Below are 13,977 nucleotides of genomic sequence, written 5' to 3' on the forward strand. Positions count from 1 at the left end.
CAGTAATCAGGGGCCTGCTGAAACTGGTAGAGGCTGTGTAATGGTGTGGGGCGTGTGATATGCGACCACTGACACCTCTAGGTACGATTCTGGCAGGTGAAAAGTCCTTAGGCATCCTGTCTAATCACCTGTATCCATTCATGTCCATTGTGTATTACGACGGACTTGGACAATTCCAGTCAGCCGCTGTGGCCGAGCGGTTCTAGGCGCTTCAGTCCGGAACCGTGCTGCTACTACGGTCGCAGCTACGATTCCTGCCTCGTGCATGGATGTGTGTGATGTTCCTAGGTTAATTAGGTTTAACTGGTTCTAAGTCTAGAGGACTGATGAGTTCATAAGTCCCATAGTGCTTAGAGGCATTTGAACCATTTTTGGACAATTCCAGCAGGACAATGCGGCGGACCGGAGTGGCCGAGCAGTTATAGGGGCTACAGTCTGGAACCGCGCGACGGCTACGGTCACAGGTTCGAATCCTGCTTCGGGCATGGATGTGTGTGATGTCCTTAGGTTAGTTAGGTATAAGTAGTTCTAAGATCTAGGGGACTAATGACCTCAGAAGTTAAGTCCCATAGTACTCAGAGCCATTTGAACGAAACAGGACAATGCGACACCCCACACGTCCCGAATTTCCCCAGACTGTTTCCAGAAACCCTCTTCGGAGTTTAAACACTTTCGATGGCCACCAAACTTGCCAGAGTTGAACATTTTTGAGTTTCTTTTTTCTGAGGATACAGCACGATATAATATTCTACATAGTTCTTACACAATTTTCTCATCTTCCATAAATATTGATGTCGAAGTCTCCTGAACTGGGTGTGCGACGCCATGTAGACGATAGGAGGGATTCGGCCAAGAGTGAGTAATACGAGAGTGTGTCGTCGGAGCTCCATATATAGTCCTATGACTGTTACGTTTATTAGCAGATCAACGTCACAGAGCAGTCACGTAAACTGTACATGCCTCGTTGATATATGGCTTTGTCAACCCATCGAATATGTCGTTATGCCATATCAGTGTTATTACATAATTTTGGACTCTCGCCGCTCGGAGTGGCCTAGCGGTGTGAGGTGTTGTGTCACGGATCGCCCGGCCCCTCCCGCAGGAGATTCGGCCATGGGCGTGAATTTTGTTCTTAGCAAAACTTAGTTTCAGTAGTGTGCATATCTAGGGACCGAGGGCCTGAGCAGTTTGGTCTCTTAGGAGTTCAAACGTATTTGAACATTTTGTAGTCTCTATTGTACTCATTCCCCATAGGATAAGATACTATTAAGGTGGATTTGACGTCCAGTTGAGCATTTCAGGGTTGCATGCTAATCCTGGTTTCATAGTAATGGTGATAAGTAAGGATGGAATATGGGAGGGTATGTTATTCCTTCTCCTAGCTCATCTTCTTTCTTCCTTGTCGTCTACTTTGTCGTTTCTGTATTTGCCGCTTCTTCCTTTCTTCTTGCTTATATCTTGTTTTTTCTCTGGGCTGGGATATGGTAATTAGGATTTCTATGATTTATAATTATTGTTTCTCAATAGTTCCTGAGGTTAACAGTGTGGTAAGGGATGAAGTGGTTTGCTGTCAACACAGTCGTCCCCAGTGCATCTTCCAGTACTCCTTTTATTTATACTTCTGATACTTGGTATTGATGTTAATTACCATGATGTTCCTCGAGATGCTATTCTTTCAAAAGCACTCTCCCGTGGTAGATACACCTCTCAATGTGACGACTAATTCTCACATGGATATTTTTTTAGCTCCAGGCTGCCTTGTCGGACAGCAATATTGCTGAACGGTTGTTCTAAACTACATTTGCTGCTCCAGCGTCTGCCTAACTTCTCGTTCCGTCTTTGTGGATGAACATTTCTGCTAATTTGCTCTGTAGTATACTTTAAACTGTCTGCTACTGTAGGGACGGAGCAGCAAACTCAAACGCCTCTCCTGTCACTCAGTCCGCATTTCCCTCTCGCCATTACTCTGGCACCTCATCTGATGCGGGATGTTTATATTGACGTATGGATCGTCATCGACTTGTGACGTCAAGCTGCTGTAATCCATGTCAACTCATTTTATAAAAAAATTTCTAATCTATGATATGCTAATTGGAGTTTTCCCGTCATAGCTGCTCTAGAAATTTAAAATGGGCCTTGGCCTTGTCTAACAATTATTTTAATGAAATTCTGTTTTACTTTACACAGATGAAATTTATGCTTAATCTTAATCAAGTTTCCTCAACAAGTCAAAGTATAGAATAATGGTGATGTACATTGAAGACGTTAGTTGTCACATGCAGTTAGTATTTATTTCTTGGACTGCAAACTTCGTTCGTTTTTTCATGCAGAGAAAGATAAAAATTAAATCTACAGATGTTTCGTTTTCTTCTTATTTTTTTCATCACTCTTGTTTGCCCCATGCAGTCTCCTCTCTGCTGCTTATGTTCCCCTTCTGATGAATTCATATATGCTCATCAAATTATCTCAGTAGTATACTGACAAATTATTCGAATACCTGTACCCCTTGGACATATTTCTCGTCTCATTTATCTTTGCTTTGTCAGCACCTTTACACATGAGAAATTATGACAATATATATATATATATAGGCCATAATTTCCAATCCCCTTCCAATAGTTCAAAGATTCTTTTTCTATTTCTACACCTGTAATAGGAAATATAGGTGACCTGCAGATACTAACTCCATTAGTATCATATAAACTGGAACACCACTAATATACCTCATCTGAGTCAATCTTTTGAATTCTGTATCTCACAATCTATCCACATATGCTTTTAAATGAATTACATGATGAAACTTCCTGGGAGATTAAAACTGTGAGCCCGACCGAGACTCGAACTCGGGACCTTTGCCTTTCGCGGGCAAGTGCTCTACCATTTGAGCTACCGAAGCACGACTCACGGCCGGCACTCACAGCTTTACTTCTGCCAGTATCTCGTCTCCTAGCTTCCAAACTTTACAGAAGCTCTTCTGCAACCAGCGCACACTCCGCTGCAGAGTGAAAATTTCATTCTGGTATTACATGATATATCCTCAATGACTTTCCATTTTTTTCCTTACATTTATGCCTGATCCCTAAAACCTTCAGATTATGGCCAACAATTAGTCCTTTCGTTTTTCGCGTCTTAAACGCCAGAAATTCACCTTCAATGTTGCAGTGATTAAGTGCCTGTTCCCAAATGTCTGTCATCTCACTGCAGCTGTCAGTTATTGCATTTACAGTTGTGCTACAAAATTGAGCCTATTTACTGTGTGTATCTCGAGAGATAAATTTCGCTCACCCTCTATCATAGGCGCTTCTTCAATCGAGTCATAAATAATTCTATTAATTTCTGTACTCTTGACAAAACCTTCGTCATTCGCTACATCGATTACTTCATCTCCTTTTTTCTGAATGGTTTCCCTAGTCTTTGCTACTACAATTCCGCTATAATCTTCCCTGTACACTCGCACTATCCCACAACAGGCCTCTGAATTTTGTACAGCGTGGTCCATTTGAAGTTTCGGATGATATTATCTTCAAAACTACACATCGGGTAAAAATAGTGGTAAGACAAATTCGTTAGCTCAAATGTAAATATCAAATAATACTACACGTGACCTCCAGCTCCCGCCAGCTTGGGTGGGGCGGGGGGCAACTTTTATATCTTAAATGGAAACGCCCGTTTTTCATTGCAAATTCTGGTTCTCCAAAAAAGTAGACATCAAGTTTTGTCTGAAATTTTTGTAAACTATTGACAGATGGCACTGAAATCGAGGAATATTAAAACTGGGGAAGATCTCCGATTTAATTAGAACCATCCGAGAAAGACTCATCAAATCGATAAAAATTATGCACCAATTCTTTCGTTACGCCAAATTAAGCTACTTTTCCACAAAATGTACTGTATCCTACTTTTAGCGTTATCCAGGAACAACGACATGTACTCAATAGAATGATGAAACTTCCTGGCAGATTAAAACTGTGTGCCCGACCGAGACTCGAACGCGGGATCTGTGCCTTTCGCGGGCAGGTGCTCTACCGTCTGAGCTACCGAAGCACGACTCAGGTCGTGTCTCACAGCTTTAATGCTGCCAGTATCTCGTCTCCTACTGGCAGAAGTAAAGCTGTGAGACCGGACGTGAGTCGCTCTTCGGTAGCTCAGGTGGTAAAGCACTTGCCCGCGAAAGGCAAAGGTCCCGAGTTCGAGTCTCGGTCGGGCACACAGTTTTAATCTGCCAGGAAGTTCCATATCAGCGCACACTCCACTGTAGAGTGAAAGTCTAATTCTAGTTGAACGCTGTTCCCATGGGGTGCCTTATTAGTGTGAGTACCCTTGCCTGTCACGTGTTGGGGTACTTCGTAAGTGCGAGTTGTCTTTGCAGTACTGTCGTCTCGTTTCTTATTCGATTTACTTGCGTCACTAAGTTGCTGGCTAGCCTGCCCGTGAGTGGCAGCAGCAGCGTTTATCGATAAAGGCACTGTCATACTACCTTTGAAGTGACCGCTAGTATTTCCGGGTCACTGTGTGTCGGGTGTTCAGTGGGGACGGAGCAGCAGTGAGGTCCGGACAGCCATGACTCGCCCGACCATTGCCGGGTGCCGGCGCACATGACTTCTATGGGGACGACCTGGGTTGGTCGTTTGGTCGGTCGTCCTATCGGACGACATGTATTTGGTTGATGGCCGCTTCTGGGTTCTCTGTGTGTGTCGACTTGTGATTCCTGCTAGTTGTTTCACAGTGATTGGTTGTAGTATTGTTCGAGTTGTTTGTTGAAGTGTTTTCGAGGAACCGTGTGTAGCGTGTGTGGTTTTGACTGAGCAGTTATTTTAACGCTGTCTGCATGCTGGATGTGGTCAGTTGGTTGGGGCGGAGCAGCGAGAAAAAGGAAGTCTCCAAGGCGCGGTGCCAGGCTAGGCAGCGTGCACGTGCTGTCGGATCTTCCGGCGCACATGACTTCAATGGGTACGACCTAGGTTGTTCGTTTGGTCGGTCGTCTTATCGGACGACATGTATTTGGTTGAAGACCGCTTCTGGGTTCTCTGTGTGTGTCGACTTGTGATTCCTGCTAGTTGTTTCACAGTGATTGGTTGTGGTATTGTTCGAGTTGTTTGTTGAAGTGTTTTCGCGGAACCGTGTGTAGCGTGTGTGGTTTTGACTGAGCAGTTATTTTAACGCTGTCTGCATGCTGGATGTGGTCAGTTGGTTGGGGCGGAGCATCGAGAAAGAGGAAGTCTCCAAGGCGCGGTGCCAGGCTAGGCGGCGTACAAGTGCTGTCGGCTCGTGAGGTACTAGCAGCAAGAGCTGCAAAGTTCGTTGCCCACCGAACCTCGTCGCTGAAGTTAGGTGATCAGTTAACCTGTTATGAAACTGTAACTATTGTGACATCTCTACGTTCACTTGCGGGTTGTTGTGCCCTGGGCCGTTCAGGCTACCAGCAACATACGATGTGTTGGTGTTGGCAAAATCTTGCAACCGTCTTCCAATACTGTGATTAATTATTGTGGTGTGCGTACTGTAAGACTTTCGGTATACACACCATCAGGTTATTTGACTTGTCGCTATAACAAAGTAGGCGAGTGTCATCAATATGTCTCGTGGTCTTATCGTGGCGTGTTTATCTTCTGCCGTTAGGTCAGACGATAGAAATGCCACTTGCACGCATAGAGTAGCAAATTGACCGTGACCAACTTTAAAAAGAATTTGATTAATTTTCACACATTTATTAAAATAATAAAAACATAGATATTACGTAACATGATTCTGGATGCTGTTTACAATTGACAATCTGAAGTTCCTTTGGTCTTGGTACATTAATCTTATTCTCACATATGTCTGATGGTGTCTATACATTTCTCTTCATGGCTATGTACAGGAATATGATAATCTTATTAGGCGCAGACTGAAACTTGACTACAGACAAATGCAGACTAATGCAGACTAACGCAGACTAATGCAGACTGACTAATCGGAGGTCCGTACACTCGTTATAATACTTCGCGCATTCAGGTAACACTGTGTGAGTGTGATCCGTGAGGAGAAAAGGTTCTACGTTATCAGCAATCTTATTGGCTGCCTTACATATTAATACGCGGATCGGCGGAAGCAGAATTTGGTCCGTCTCTAAGACAGCGCCATCTCCTAGTGCGGAGATGGACGAGCGCAGCGCCTGCGCTGTTGTGCTTAGCGGGGCGCGCTCTAGTGGGAAAGTTGTGTACGAGATGACTACGCGGAACTATGTACACAACAATTATTAAAATGACTGTTACTTGCCAGTGAAGTGCACCAGCGGTATTTTCCGGCCTGACGCCATTAACGTTACAGTTACCTGCCTTGGTCGTTAGTGTAGCTTTACAGCAGTGCGCATTTCCTTCTCGTGTTGATGATGTCCAGCACTGAGTGTAGTTTGGCAGCCTTTCAAGTTGTTTGGATCACATTTTGCTTAGAGTGGTTATTCTTTCCTTGCATGTTTTTAGTCACCAATTTCTGAAGACGTAATGCTGTTTGTGTCCTCATTCTCAGCCAATATTTTCCATCGTTGTGCCATTGGTGGGATGGAGGGAAATTGGTTAAATAATTGGTCGGTCCTTGGACTGTCCCTAGTTTGAGTTGCCATCCGATTTTTTAACTGTAATTCTTGGCTGCTTATCTCACCTTACCGTACATTTCAGGTACTTTCTCAGGCTGACCATTGGAATACTTCTGTGCACCACTTGTTCTGTTTGTTATAGATTGTGATTTTCATTTTAGTTTGAAGAACTGTGTGAGGCCTTCATCTGTGTATTGCTAAAATTTTGAAGATTGATTTTATTTTCTAAAATTTCCTTCAAATTTGTACTATCTAAAACTGTTTGTAATTCGGGCCCTAAGCCGTTAGTTGTTCGATGTGTTATGTGTGACCTTAGGCTGAGGATTAACGGAAAACCATTTTAATAATGCCTTTAGTTGTGTGTATTTTTTAAAGGAAAATTTTTATTAGAAGAAAGGGTTTATTTTTAATTGTTTATCTGACTTCTTGGTCACGGCTTCAGCCACTGTTTCAAATTTGTATGTGGCCTTCAGCGTGCAGTAAGTTAATATTTCTTCAATTAGGCGTTTGGCTGTCCTGTTGTAAGTTTAAAAGGAATTTTTTTGGTTGGAAAAATTATTTATTAATGTGTTTTAATTCTAGTTGTCCGTCAGACGTGTAGTGTAGGCCTTTAGCCGCTAATTGTTTTCAGTTGCATGTTTTTTTAATAGGAAAAAATAATTTTACCTTATATATTTAATTGCTTTTAATTTCTAAGCCTGGCCTTCAGCTGTTCTTGATGTGGTGTGGTTTAGGGCCTTCATCCCTGAAAGTATCTCAAGTTCTTTGACTAGGCCTTCAGCCGTATTGTTTGGTTGTGATTTTTAAAGCAATGTGTAAGTAAGTGGTTCTTAGAAAAATAAGATTGTGCAACTCACAGTAACTGTTTATGGCCTCATACACAATCATAGCCTTATCCTGGGCGCTCTCTGAGTACCTACCAACCAGGTTGCACTCTTGCTCTCACGATTTGGGGTGCTTAATCAATAAAACTAGCCACGAAGAAGTTGTTCAAAACTATCCCCACTTGCTTTAATACATCGTCTGCGAAAGTTGGTCACAATTTTTAGCAACACATCCTGTGGTATGACTGCACACACTCATCGAATGCGTTGCTCCATTTCGTTTCCGGTTGTGGGTTGTATTTCATAAACAATATTTTTTAAGAATGAGATTTTCCCTCTGCAGCGGAGTGTGCGCTGATATGAAACTTCCTGGCAGATTAAAACTGTGTGCCCGACCGAGACTCGAACTCGGGACCTTTGCCTTTCGCGGGCAAGTGCTCTACCAGTATCCTTTCTTTCAGGAGTGCTAGTTCTGCAAGATTCTCAGGAGAGATTCTGTAAAGTTTGGAAGGTAGGAGACGGATACTGGCAGAAGTAAAGCTGTGAGTACAAGCCGTGAGTCGTCCTTCGGTAACTCAGTCGGTAGAGCACTAGCCCGCGAAAGGCAAAGGTCCCGAGTTCGAGTCTCGGTCGGGCACACAGTTTTAATCTGCCAGGAAGTTTCATTATTTTTAAAATAACCCAAAAGAACAAAATCAGCTGTTAGGTGTGGTGAACACGGAGGCCATTGAATTGGTCCGCCGTGTCCAATCCACCAACCAGGGTACCATAAATTTAAAACGTTTCACACACTTTTTGCATTATGGGGAACTGCTCCGTCCTGCTGGAACCACATTCGTTGCCTAGTTTCTGAATCAACATCTTTCATTAGCTCCCACAAGTCATCACAGAGAAGTTGTAAATAAGATTCCCAGTAACATTTCGTTCAAGAAAATACTGTCCTATAAGTAACCGTTAGAAATTCCACACCAGACCATTAACTACCATTTGTGTTGATTCTCAACGGGTCTGTGACACTGTGTATTGACAGGGAACCAATAATGACAATCATGACGATTTAATTTGCCCTTGTTTTTGAATGTGGCTACATCGGAGAACATAATGTATCTAAAAAAATCGTTGTCACCTCTTATCATTTCCAAGGCCACTGGCAGAAGTGCACGCGTATTTGCATATCTTCCGGCGTTAGTGACTGTGTCAGTGTGACATGATATGTATGACATTTATGTGCCCTCAAAATCCTCAAAACAGTTGATTTCAGTATTCCAGTTTGTCTCTGAATCGCAAGACTACTTATGTCGGGATCCAGTTGAACAAAGGCGAGAACGGTAAGGGTACGAGCGTCATTTTCATTGTAATTGCGATGACGAAGTGGATGGTGCATGTATCCATTCTGAGCTGATTGAGTGTAATTTCGTATAATGTTTTCGCTTGGATGTCGTCTGTCTGGGAAACGATCCGCACACAATTGCGCAGCTTTAGCGTAATTCTTACGTCATTCACCTAAAGTTAACTTGTTAACAGGATATCCAGCAAGTATAGGCTTTCCTACTATGTCAGGGACACGACAGCCCAGTGTGATTTTAATAGCAAAGATAAGATCCAATTATTAGCCAAAATCACCTGTTCTGATTGTAACAAATTTTACATTGGTCAGTGAGGCAGAGACATAGCATCTAGGGTGGCTGAACATGAACGCAGCTGGAGGTTGCAGAATTCAGACTTTGCATTTGCTGAGCATGTACTGAATGATGGTCACAACTACCAACCAGTCTCCCATGTACCTCACCTAGCAAACAAAGGCCTTAAACTCAACCTGCTGCAAGCCCTGGAAATTAACAGACATCTTGCTCACAGTCCAGATCTAACCCTAAATGACCAGACACAGTCTCAACACATCCCCCTCTCCTAAACTTCATATGACCATTCCTGTCTCTTTCTACGTATTCCTATTTCCATGTATTCATTAAGTTCTCTTGTTTTGTTGAAGTTGTCTTTATATTCCATATAGGCTGCAGTTTCAATAGTTAAGGCTTTCTTTTACAGGTACGGGTATTAATGTCCATGTTTAATACCCCTTCTAGTTGTCTCATCAAATATTGTTCATATTTTACTTTGTTCATGTATTTAATAGAAAATGTTACACAGCCATTGGATTGAGTATAATGTTGATGTCAAAATGCAATACCACCACACTTTCAAAGATTGCATTAACTGTAGGATCCCTCAAAAGCCTCTATTTTCCTGCATTTATTTATTTCTATTTATCTTATTGATATTGCTTAAGTGTATGTATTCTGTACCTACATTGATAATTCACTCTTTTTTAAATTTGTTTGGTTATCACTCTCCATGTTTCTTACCTCCTAATGTAGCCTCGTCTAGCACTAATTTTATTTTATTTTAACAGTTTTGTTTATTAATAGAAACTTTTATGTAGCAATGCTATTCCTCTTTTGTGTTAAATGTTTTCCTGTCTAGGCGCTGCAGTCTGGAACCGCGAGACCTCTACGGTCGCAGGTTCGAATCCTGCCTCAGGCATGGATGTGTGTGATGTCCTTAGGTTAGTTACGTTTAACTAGTTCCCATAGTGCTCAGAGCCATTTGAACCACTTGACCCATTTTCCTGTCTCCTCCATTGTTATTTATGTAGTGTTCAATTTTTATTTTTTCATTGCATTACCACCACCGTGTCAGAGATGTTACTGTACGTTTCTACTTCAATGTAGACGTGTTACTTCTCCTCCAGTGTTGTTTGCAGACATTGTAACTTCTTTGGTGATAAAACTCAGCAAATGTCTGAAGATAGCCTAGTAAGCCGAAATCCAGTTAACAATAAAAGTAATATTGTAGAATAAAAGCAAACTGGTGCTTTTCATTTATTAAAATTAACATCATATCAGCAATCTCAGTAGGAGGATAATGGACGTCTGATAACATAGCACCGACCTTTATAATGAGCGATAGTTCTCAGTTTGGCCATGTCAGCGCCACAGTCGGGTGAGTAATGCAATTGTGAAGAGTTTCGTAACGACATTTTAATATCATTCCACCTCCCTCCATCAAAAACTGTGACGGGTAGGATACATTTTGTAAAATAATAGATTAATTAGCCGTAATGAAAGAATTGGTGCACATTTTGTATCGACTTTATGCGTCAGTCTGGGATCATTTTAAATAAATAGGAATTCTTCACCAATTTTAATGTTTCTCGATTTCAGCGCCATCTGTCAATGGTTTTAAAAAATGTTTCAAGGAAAACTTGATTACTTTTTTATGGAGAACCGAATCTGTAACAAAAATGGGGGTTTCCATTTAAGATGTAGAAAGCTGCCCCCCGCCTCACCAAAGGGGTGGGGGCTGGGGTTCACGTGTAGTATCATTTGATGTCCTCCTTTGAACTTACGAACTTGTCTTAACCACTATTTTTACCTTATGTATAGTTTTCTAGATAATCTCATCCGAAACTTCAGATGGACCACCCTGTATATACAGTTACTATCGGGCTGTACTCCAATTTGCCTTTCACCTCATTGCTCGTTATCGTCATTAATTGTACCCACTCTTTTCTTTGTATCAAACATCTTGTATGAACAGTGTAATGCCTTATCATCCTCTGTCTGTTTTATTTCAGTTGGTCGGACTTCTGCATCATCATCAGTTGAATGCCAAACAAACGTGTCCCAATATGCTAATGTGCACTCAATCCTAGATCTTCTGTCTCCATCACTCGTTTCTTTTGTTCTGAATCATGTGCAAGTCGACTAATTTATTTACTGTAAACTTCACAATTTTTCGTGGGTCATGAGTTATCCTCCTGGTCCCCCACTTCTGCAGCAAGTCAATTATCACGTTTTTCTGGCTCACGTGGACTAATCACAACCTTAGGTAATTAGTGTTCCCATTGCCGATTTCACGTACTCGGATTCTGTATTTCTTTTACTGTCCCCAAAGAGTTGTTCAAAATTGAATATTTCTGTGGCAGCAGCCAATTTGGTCACCATTTCTCCGGTTCCCATTTCTGCCATTATTATTGTTTCGGTAAAATCGACTGTTGTATCCATTGCCGTTTTCACCAGAATTCCAATTTCCCTCATTTCGTCCATTATTCCGGCCGGAATTCTGCCTTGACTAATTAGTATTGCCATTGTTCCCATTACCTGTCCTCGGCCTATCACCGTTATTTTCTTGTTGGTTTCTTCACTTTCATGCCTTATCGTCGCTGATTATCAAGTCTAATTCATGCAGGAATCACTTGAAAGCTTATGTATTATCTCCTTCTCTGCCTGCTAATGATTGTTGGTATCTTAATGGCAGTTTCATCGTACATAAGTGGATTATTTCTCCATCACTGAATGGATCATATAATCATTGGTTCTTGTTTACCATGTTCTCCAGGAATTTAACTGAGCTCTTTTCTTTTGAAATCTCACACATTTTCTTCTGAAGCAGTTCATATTCGATTCTGTTTTCTGCGTCAGGCGACCAATATTGTGACAGAAATAGCGATTTAAAGCTATGATCTACAAATCTGAGCTATCCTTTGCATCATCTCTGCAATCGCACCGCACAGGTGTCACAAATGGAATGTAACTTGTACGATTATGGCCAATGTTTTGGTAAACCAATCTGAAACTAATTGATAAAGGTCCTTGAATGCATGGACTTTCCATCTTCTTTGCAATGTTGAAGTTTACTTACAGTAAGGAAGTGGTCATTGTCAGATTTAGTGTTGGCACCAAATGGTGTTTGTTCCCAACGAGCACTCCTCCCTTCAATGATGCCTCTTTCATTCACGTCTATGCGTTGTACCACCACTGGATATTGCACGTTTCCGTTATCTTCTACATTAGTATTAAACCGTTGGAAGGTATATAGTTATTCGTCTCAAGTTGAGCCACACGTCCTGTTTTCTCTGTCATTGTTAGTGGTGTGGGATTTTGGCACATACTGTCCACGACAGGATCAGTATCCATTCTTGCCAGTGGCATCAGACTCTGGTATCGCCTGTACTGTTCCGTGTAGCAAATTGCTGTTACCTGATCTACTTGTTGCGGCACTGCATACTGCTCTCGTGAACTTTAACCAGCATACTTTACATTTTGCACTTGACTTACTTGATGATGTTGTGCTGCCCGCTATTCTGTCTCTATAGGACTCTGATCAACTGGTACGTTCGACTGCAGCTTGCGAGTACCCATTCTCTGCATCGGTGTACTCACTTATTCCCTTGTTTTATCCCTTGAACATTTGTGCACTCAGACATGCTGCTACTTTCGCGACTCGCCACATTTTCGCGAACTTCCTTATTCTCTGAAGATGACTTTGGAACGAGCTTTACAGTGTCTCTGTTTGAATTTGCAGTGAATTCAGACGTCGTAACGAACTCTGAACACAGGCTTTCGTTATCACTTAGTCCTTCAGTACTTCGCAATGATTTCGCTCTGAGTCTTTGGAACTGCTCCTTGTTACTCGTGTCTATCTTCAAAATATGATTATTAAATCTTTTCAGAACGCATCTAACATGAGTGCTTCTTTTTCTCCTTTCCAGTCTCATCCATCCTTTCAATTAAATTTCGTATACCTGTATTCGTCTGTGCTAACCCCCTTTCGGTTTAACGTCTTTGTGCCAACAAACTCGCTTGAACATTTTGCATGGCTTGTACCAAACATTGTAAACATATTTTCGGGTACGTTTGTATCTTTACCAGTTGTAATTTATGCGATCTTTCTCTCATCTGTCTATTCTGAACCGTTACCTTAAGTTTTGAATAGAGGGCAAGTGCACTGACACTCATTCGTTCGCTCTTATGATGTGACAGTTGTTTCATTACAACTATGCTCGGTTCGAGATCCTCCAACCCAGCATCATCTAAATTTACATCTCTGCCATATACTGCCTCTTCTCAGTTCTCAGTGTCAACCCCTCGATGTGAGTGCCTTGAATCTGTCTCAGTTTCATAACGTGGCATATCGTTGCTACCTCGCACTGTTCACATAAGTATCCTTGCTGGAATACACGCTCTACCCCTTACAGGCCGTCTGCCGCCTGTCTTTTACCTGGCCTATGTCCTTCCATCATTTTCGATCTATCTAACAGAGTTTGAGCTTCACGCCTTTTATCCGCCTGACTTCGACTTAACATGCGATCGTATGACTGAACACGCCTCCAAAACAATATACACAATCGTTTACGAGTTCTAGAATGCAACATAAAATTTCTCTAAGTCAGATATTGAAATGCTGTTCACCGATGGTTGGAGCAGAATCCACGACTCCCAACAGCAATGCGACAGTCACATGCGCAACATTAAATCACAAATTATATTTACTGAATTTAAATATTGAACTTCCACTGCACAAAACTTAATATAATTGAAAAGAAAGCTACACTTTCATTTCTAAGTTCACTTCCGGATCTAGCAAAAGTTTGGAGTTACACAGTTTTGCTAACTTCCAACAGGATAAAGCACTGCCTGATAAATGCTGCAAATTCACACTCTATCGGTCAATTAATGCTGTCAACATGGTATTTGAAACACTAAAATATTAACAAAATTTTTAAAATCACGCTTCAAT

This window comes from Schistocerca gregaria, chromosome 8, assembly GCF_023897955.1.
Source record: "Schistocerca gregaria isolate iqSchGreg1 chromosome 8, iqSchGreg1.2, whole genome shotgun sequence".
Taxonomy (NCBI): domain Eukaryota; kingdom Metazoa; phylum Arthropoda; class Insecta; order Orthoptera; family Acrididae; genus Schistocerca; species Schistocerca gregaria.